General features: G+C 34.2%; 1 pseudogene; it reads left to right on the forward strand.

Moving 5' to 3' along the window:
* Nucleotides 1–7,715, forward strand: part of LOC128226242 (uncharacterized) — a 183,461-nt pseudogene extending 175,746 nt beyond the window's left edge.
* Nucleotides 7,716–9,789: the final 2,074 nt, after the last annotated feature.

The following is a 9,789-nucleotide window of genomic DNA, read 5'->3' on the forward strand; positions in this document are numbered from 1 at the left end:
ACAGGGGACCAAATGGTATGCTTTCTTAAGTGAGTTCAATGATTATCAACGAAGCGAAATGTCTCAGTTTTTGATTCAATAAGACGATAAGTCGTAAATGATACATTTCAGGATATTCTTATTACCTAAAAGGAAGAATGATAATATAAGTTGCTTTTATGTACATGACAAAAGCAATTGTTGATAATAATGACATGTAATGATAGCTCTACAAGCCTTATTCACAGACATAACCATAAATATCAGCTCTCCAGAACTCATATTCAACCTATTATATGTTGATAACTGGATGTTATTGAACCAAAGATCTGGACCTTTATTAGTTTCTAGTACTCTATTAGAATTTGAATAACTCTTCTTGAACTAACCGCCAAGTACTGAAATTGACTCACACTTCAATAGTGTTCTTTTCTTGAACCATAGTTTGAGTACTACTCAAGTTCTTTTACCAATATTCAAGAACTTTTAAAGTTCTTTGAACGGATGTCCAAAGACTAGGTGGTTATTTCTAGAATAGTTATACTAAATGTAAGCGAGTTCTAAAGTTAACGGTATGTTCTTGAATTTTTATCCTAGGGGTGCAGCTCCATTTATTTCAAAGAGTGTGTCTGTTTTCAGGAATACCAAAAAGGCCGTCTGCTCCGAAATTCTACCCCACACCTACAAATGTTACCTACGAGAAAGGCAGCCTTGCAATCCTTTCCTGCTCTGTAGAAAACCTTGGCACTAAAACGGTACGACTTTTTGTTGAGTCTGCAAAATCATAACTCATTCATAGGTAAATGTTAGTCTTATGAATTATTTGTTCTTGTATCGGCAGAAGATAAACCTATTGACATTTTGTCACTTCTGCCTAAAATGGTAGACACTACTTTAGTTAGATACTTCTGTTTAAAATACAATACTAGAAGAGACGTACCTAAATGATTAAGATTGGGGAACGGAAAATATGATGGTTTGTTATTTACACCTTCATTCTATTTAAGGTTATATGGCGTAAGCAACCGTACAATGTCCCTATAACAGTTGGCCTGGCCCAGTTTGTGGAAATAAACCGGTTCAAACTGAATCATGTTGCCCATCGTGACGAGTGGAACCTGCTGATAAAAAATGTACAGATGTTTGATGCTGGAACATACGAGTGTCAGATTAGTAGCATGGAGAAACTGTTGCGAAGAAATATCACGTTACATGTCATTGGTATGTCTTAAAGCTTGTTCTTATCTTTTACAAGCAGGATTTGTTTTGATCTATTTTAAGGTATTTGGAATGTGTACCACATAATACATACAATATATGAGTATTTGCATTGTGGTTGACTATATACATTGAGAGACTTTTATAAAAGCGCTGAAAACTTTGAAAGGCTGTAGGCGCTATAAACGTGATTTAACTTGATAATTCTGTACACAGGCAATATCGAAGCCAAAACATATTTTTGAGTGACCCCAAATTGTAACCGACATGTGCCTGTCATTTTTGGTTTCGAAGTACTTGTTTTGCGTGTTTGGGTTTCTCAGTGTATATTCTGTAATTTGTGTCTTGACAGAAACTTCAGACACAGACACTGTGTTCTTAGGTAACCGTACGATTGAGAACTCGGGGAAATTGGTTTAATTCCCCAGGCCCAAATTCCTCAAACGATCATAATTGATTTAAAACAGATTTAAGACTAATTAGGTTTGTTTTGATAAATTGTGAGTTTGGGGAGTTTCAAAGGCAATGGTGTAAAATTTAATCATGATAAACTATGTTTAAATTTATCAAATCAAGAGAGTACTTTTATAAATCTTTTTGCGGCACGGTCTTACCGATAAATTATCGTATTATTGAGGAGCTTGACGGGAAAATAACTGTTCAAGAAATAAATAATACTATAAGAAAATAAATGCGTGGGGGAGCAGCGACATTCGACTACATTATAAGATTGATGAGTATTTACTTGTCACGTGTGACATTGTATCGTTCCACATGACAGACCTATATAGTATTCCCCACTAAATTGATGGATCCAATGTATAAAAGGGAATATTACTGAAATGCTATCAACAATAGGGAAATAACTTGCACATCGAATATATATGACAAAATTTCATGTCAAACAATGGAAAACGACTGCATGAAAAACTGTTTTGACAGCGCCAGCCGGCGTGCTTTGTGGTTTTATATGCATACATTAGATATTCGTGAAAAGATTTTGAACACAGATCTATGTTCACTTTTGTGTGGGCAAAGGTTCGGCATTTTAACTGATACGAATATTAAGAGATATAAGCTGGCCTGATTCAAAGGGATAGTATGTTCGCCAATGTTTTGGTCCATGTTATTGGAGATCGAGATATATATCTTGATGCAAGTTTAGCTAGTGATTTACATCGAAATGGCATACTTCATATGTAATGGTTTTATGCGGACGACATGACAACATTTGCTGAAATGCCAGAAGAGGTGAGGACATATCTTACAAAATACTGTGACAAATGGGGTTTGTTAGAGGAGACATTGATGAATTAAGCTTATGGTCTTCAGACGGCGTTTTAAGGTTTAAACGAAAGACAAAGATTTGTGGAAATACGACCAGACTATGCTGTACATTGTGGGTATCATTATGTATCTGCCAACTGTGTCGAATTGCCACGGGCATTAAATGCAAAGATTTTATTCATATGTGGGAACACCTAAAAGCAAATAATTTTCTTTTACGTGTCAGAAGGCTTAGTCTAAAAACAAAATATCAAGTGTTTGAATCTTTCGTAACATATACTCTTAGTTACTCATCAGACTTAACCGTGTGGAGAAATATGAACGATATCTTCTTATGTAGGTTAAATTGTTTGACCGTGTTGCAAAAAGAATAAAGAATTATATTAAATTGAGTATATTTTTATCCTGTCACTTGCATATAAATCGGTCCAATAACAAGATGCCGTTTAAATTTTAGTTTATTAGGCCAAAAAAAACAAAACCTTTGTTTCCGGTTACATGGCGAAAAAAATAGGGTCGGTCGGTCGGGATTTTTTTTTTTACAGTTTCGATTTCATGCAAAATTCTGTTGCATCAGATCAATTATATAAAAAATGTTATACCTAAGCCTTCCATAATTAACAAAAAGTCAGAAAAAAACAGCATTGGTTAATGTCTGAAATCATTTCCTTACCTTCGACTACCGTATTTTCCCGCCAATTTTGCCCATGAAATTTGGTGTTTTTTTGTATACAATACTCGATACTAAGACGCGATCGGTTTTTAGAACAAATTAAGCTCTTCAATTTCTACAAATCTATGATGATGTTCTAACGAAACAGTTATTTATCAACTAAATTTGTTCATTTGCTTGACGAAAATCGCCGATTTTCTTGTCAACTGTGACCTCCCTTATGTGGAGGTAGGTTAATAATTGAACAAGTAAACGCGGATATAGATTTATTTTACGTATCTTATTTCATTATTTATAATTTATTCTTTATAATTTATCATTATTCTCGTAACAATCAAACTATCATTCATATTCGTAGTGAATTCAAACACTTTGGTCATTGTTTTCAGATACCCAGACGACGATTATTGATGAGTATATTTTTTCGATCGTATGGTATTTTCTTACCAGCCTAGACGAAATCCTTGCAATCAAACGGTATTATACGGTATCCGATTGACCGATTTAATTAAATACAAACCATAGCCACGCGCCTTTGATCATATTACCGCTCGTGCTCTGACGTCACAAATTCTACCGTTTGATCTGCAGCCGACACATTCCTATAAATGTGTTATTATACTTTCGCAGGGATTTTGTTTGGATTTCAGTTCATGGGATTTAAATTAGGCGAAATAAATAACCATTGATAACTGTGGATAAATTAATGTAACGATTAATGAAATGGGAACCTCGCAGTGAAGCCTGCATGAATTCGCAAAGCCTAATCGTAAGAAGCCTGCATGATATACGCAAAGCCTAATGTTAAAAAAGTAAGTTTTATTTTGGACATGGATAAATAACACCGCGAACTTTATCCTAAATATTTTCATTATAAAAACAGCAAAATGTGTCTCCTGTGAACAACCACGTGTTTGGACCATAAACATGCGTTTGTCAATTTGAAGATATCGGACAGGGATCGCCGAACTTCGCCATTTTGTTTCCCTGTTGACAAAGCGTCTCGGTAATACATAATCAGGAATGTAAGTCTATACTCAGGAGACAGAGACAGACAAACAAAGAAAGAAATGACGATTGTTTTTACTTTTATGTCTAAAAAAATTAGGGTCGGCGAGGAAAAAATAGGGTCGATCGGGTCACCGGAAACACATGTATTTTTTTTAGGCCTTAGGATAGTTGGTGTAGGATGGTCATGTGACCGCGAAACTGGACTTCTTTTCTCTTCTGAAATGTCAGAGAAAAAGCACAAAGAATGCATCAATATCATTTCAATAGTCCACCAACAACCAACCACAACAATCCCTCGCCCAGAAAGTTCAATCACTGTATGTTATGATAACACTGACAAAGACAATCGGCCAGAAATATACATGTGCACCTACCCATCAATGTTGAAAAGTGTGCAGCTTTCAACGATAATTAATTCCATATCTGCGGTGAATGACAAAATCTCACTTACAACAGAAATAAATTCTTTATTGCATGTGCGGTTCTAAACATCCAACACTTTATTCTTAAATATCGAAATGAATTAAGTCCATTGAACATGTAGCGACTGTTTGTCAACACTCGTGATCTTCAACCATGACCTGCGTAGTATTAGACTTGCGGAATAAGTGTTTCATGTTAGGATAATGTTTGGTGAATGATCAACGATTATGCACTTGTAAAAGCTTTTGTATATATGCTTTAAATTGATATTGACATATTAAAATGCAATTACTTTGACGTATTTAATACAATTGAACAATTTTGAGAACTATTTTTGGGGGCGCATTTAAAATTGAAAACGAGTGTGCTATCGTCAACAGGGAAACACAGTTGTCCCCCTTTTTTAAAACGTTCTTGTTAATTTTAAGGTAATTTATCGTGTTTTTATAAACAAAGTAACGAGATAAATTTAATACTAGGTAAGTACAGTGGATGTATATGTAGGTCCTTATACAAACCCTAGGTTAAATTGTGACCTACATATTACATGTGTATACTATTTGTCCTATACATTATATTAATTTCGATGACGATGCAATGGCAAAGTTGAGTTTTCATTTGGGACCAACAAATGGCGAACGTACTTAGCTATGATCAATGGGTACACTGCTTAAATTTGGTTTATTATAAGATAATCTTCTTTTTTTATTTAAATAAAGGTATATTTAACTGTTTTACTTTATGTTTATTTTCAGACAGGGATGGACATTTAAAGCCAGGTACGTCCATCTGTTAACAAATCTCAATTACTACAATATCAATATCTTTAATCCAAAGTATTGTACATACCCTTAGTTGCTTATTTCATCGCTTGTAAATCATTGTAATTATGAGAGCAACTAGATGTGACATACGTATTATTTTTATTTCGTTAGAATAACTACCGTATCTCGTTTAAACGAATTAATAACTCGTTTGAATGACTTACGTACAACGTTAAGACGACAAAGTATCTCTTTCAACCACTTGCATGTTGTATTACATTAATCGAGTCATTGGCGCATATGTTATGTTCTGTTTGTTATGTAATATAAAAACAATGTCTCTTTTTAAAAGTATGCGTACTTATACAGTGACCTTTAAGTTCTATTTGGTTGTATAAAGCTATGCATAATATTCATTTAATATGTTCGTGTATAAATGGAAATAGTAATATATTTTATCGTTTGGGAAAGGCAATTACATACAGGCCATCTTTATTACTTGAAATTTGTAATACTGATATCTAACGTGAGTGTTACCTATTAATTTGCATTGTCCTCGTCATGATTTTTCTGTTGTTAAAGGTTGAGTGCGAACAGTTCTGTCTTCCTCTTCATTTGATTTATCTTAGCATCTGTTTAACATTTACCCCTCGATTTTTAACGTGTGTTTCTATTTGGTAATATTGATTGAAGCCTATCTGTTGTTGTGATTTTAAATCGTAATAAAGTTGATGCTGTTGTTGTTGTTTAACCTATGATATCAGAATAAGACACGCTCACAATATTTAGTCTCAATTTTTTTTCTTAACAGAGATATCTATAACTGGGACACGTTTTGTGGAGTTTGGAGGTAGAATATTTTTGAGTTGTAATGCGTCGGGTACAGTAGCTCCTCCAGACGTACTAGACTGGTTCAAAAATGGTAAATTGCCCACATTTTCTTACTATGCTCGCTGTTGTTGTTTTCCTATTTATTTCATTTTTTATTATACTTGTTTGTCAAAACAAATCATTACACTGGTAGTCTTGTTAATGGTGCTATGATCTTCTGAGTATTTAAAGTCCGTTGTTTATCAATCGAAAAACGAAGAATATATTCGCATTCACTTACTTGACATATAATAACTGTGTTAGAGATGTGTACAAACAACATTTAGAATAAATGAAATGAAACAAGTAAATATATTGCTTTTGCAGGCAATAAAGTGACAACAAAATTACGAAAAGATGTAAAGATTGACAAGAAAATATCCTACTCCACCAACACAATTGTCAGTACGCTGGTCATATTTAATGCGTATATGGGGGACACGGGGACATACATATGTAGATCGTCTAGTCTACAAGCTACCGATTTCAAAGTGGACGTATTAAATGGTAAGTGCCCCTTTAGCGATCAGATGTTTCGTCCCATACCGTCAGTTACCCCAGTGCCGCCCTTTCGACAATTCCACTGTTCGCGCTGGACATTTACGAACGTTGACATTAATCAGTTTGTTTATAGAATAAAGAAATATATTAAAGTTTAAAACTATCCGGAGCAATTGTATTTGATTATAATTCAACATATATTTTGAATGGCAAGATGATACCATTTTTGCTGAAAGCTTCTTTCTCTTTTGCAGCAAAAACATTCAATGTCAAAAGAGGTAAATATGTTTTAAATGATTTAGTGGGCCATCATATTAGGCCTTAAACATCTTTGTTTCTACTTATCCGGACGACCTTTTTTCATCCTGACCCTACATCGATATAGGTTGTGTGGTTTTTTTTTAAAAAAAAATCCTAAATAAATAAATTTATTTGATGGAAAAGTTAAGATTTGTTCGGTTTGTATTGATTTATGTTTGCAATAATGATATACCCTGAAAGATATAGTAAAAAATTTATGCCTACCAACCTACCCGATATGTTTGGAGATGTTGGTGGAAACAAAGAATGCTTTTTTAATATTGTTTTTTTTATAAGCTGATCATCAAAAGCATGTCTTATGTATACAATAAATTTGCTCAAAGAACAAATGTTTGTGTCATTTACAATGTAAAATTGTTTTGGATTTACATATATTATTTCATTTAAGCAAAGTCCACATGTTTTCATTAATATACATTTATGCACACTGACACGATCTTGTTCTTTGTAGAGTACGAAGAGTTGTCCGATGGGACTGTCCCACATGTCAGCAGTAAAGCAGGTCACACAGATATCTCAAAGTTCTTCTACATTCCTCTTGTGTCCCTCTTTTATTTTATGCATATGACCTGAAACATATGCATTTGACTTTTTGTAATAATTATCTCGTATTTACAAATGATGACACAACATAAAAGTCTCCCTACAACAACCCCTGTCAATAGTGTGATATACTGTGTGCTTACCAGATCACCAGACTATTCAGCAACCAGGATGCATATAAGGGGAACATCTCAACACCTGCCTTGATTACCAGGAGGCATGTAGGGGGAACATCTCAACACCTGCCTTGATTACCAGGAGGCATGTAGTGGAGGGACATCTCAACACCTGCCTTGATCACACCTTGCTTTACAAGACAATTATACACACGATATCAGATCGCTAACAGTGAAAACATCGGGGTCAATATCACCTTCTCCATAAAAAACTGTGACTGGAGTTTCAGTTTGTTTTGTTTAACATTTGGAACATCCAAATTTCAACTGAGCTTTTTTCGTATGTATGTTTTCATTTGCCATTAGAATCAAAATTAGAATTTATGAAGAAAAAAATAAAGTAATCTAATAAATAAAACACATACGTGGATGGAAAGGCCAATCTCGATATAAATATTAAAATCTATGCAATATTTATCACAAAAAAATACACGTTTAATTTACATTAACAGAGTGAATCTGTGTAGAGTTCCAAGCATAATGCATTTCCTTAAAATGTGGTGTTTTATGCGTAAACAAACATCACTAAACGATTTAATAATTTCATTAAGCAAATCTGACACAAAATATAATACATAAAGTATTTATGTATATAATGTCAGGTTGTTGTTCTGTTCACTTAATTTAAGTGTTTGTGTAATAAGCTTTTAAAACCCGTACTATGTCAACATAAGCAAATGTTAAGTTATGTAGAGGTAAATGATAAATACTTTGCAGGTGTATTTCCTTAACAGTATTTAAATAAGTAAAGGTTGAAGATCATTCCATATCAATAAACACGGGTTTATAATTCGTGCGTGACATAGTGAATTTATCCTGTCACTCGCATAAAAATCGGTTTAATAAAAAGATGCCGTGTAAAATTTAGTTTATTAGGACAGTGTACCATGTGATGTTTATCAATAGTCTGTTGGTCACCTGACCGCAAAACGGATTTCTTTTCTATTCTGAAATGTCAGAGGAAAAGTGCAAATAATGCATCAGAATCTTATTAATAGTCCGCCAACAACAAAACCAGCATAAAATACCCCTGAAAATTCCATCACTATGCAGTATTATGATTTTGGCAACGACAATTGGTCAGAAAATCTACATGATTCACTTATCCCACCCGCCAGTGCTGAAAACTCCATTCAAAGATATTATATTATATTTCTGTGGTGAATGATAATATCTTACTTACAACAGAAATGAATTAACTCTTTGCCGGTGCAGATTTGAACCTCAAACCGTTATCCTTTAATATAAACATAAAATAAATCCATTCAACAAGTGACAGTTGTTGTAAACACACGTGATCTTGAACAATTAATCTGTGTAGTCTTTGACTTGTGGAATTACTTTGACTAAAAAGTATTGAATGGAATTGAACAGTTTTGAGAACTAATTTGGGGGCACTTTTCGATTCGGGTAGATTGCGTGCCGATGTCAACATGCGTAAAAATAGTTGTTCCCCTTTTTTAAAAGAAACTTGATAATTTTAAGGTAATTATATCGTGTTTAGTTAACAACATAACAGGATAAAAAGAATACTAGGTTAGTGCCGTGGATGGAGAATGTTTATCTGGCTCGACTAGGGCATTTATCGGGTATTTAAGCGACGGCGATAAATTCCTCCGCCTTGCCAGATAATCTTCCAGCATCCACGCACGGCACAAACCCTGTATTCTCTGTATAATCCCCCCCACACACACACAAACACACACACACCACCACCACCACCACCACCACCACCGAAATTGAGATCCGAACATTTGGTCATTTGGTCATGAGGAAAATCCTTATCTTTCCCATGGGAAAAGATAAAAGTACCCGTAAATATAAAATAATATATTTATACTATATTTTGTTTAACAGAGGTGGGAGCAAATGCATCTTCAATGGTCGCTCGGATAAGATAGGTTTATCCCAACCTTAGAGTACCTTGCAATCGGGTTGGGATTCACGAATTTTACACTTTCGGCCATTTAAGATAATTTTCCTGTATTGATATGCAATGAGACTCTCCGTTATTAACGGTTAT

Source organism: Mya arenaria, chromosome 3, assembly GCF_026914265.1.
Source record: "Mya arenaria isolate MELC-2E11 chromosome 3, ASM2691426v1".
In the NCBI taxonomy this organism is placed as follows: domain Eukaryota; kingdom Metazoa; phylum Mollusca; class Bivalvia; order Myida; family Myidae; genus Mya; species Mya arenaria.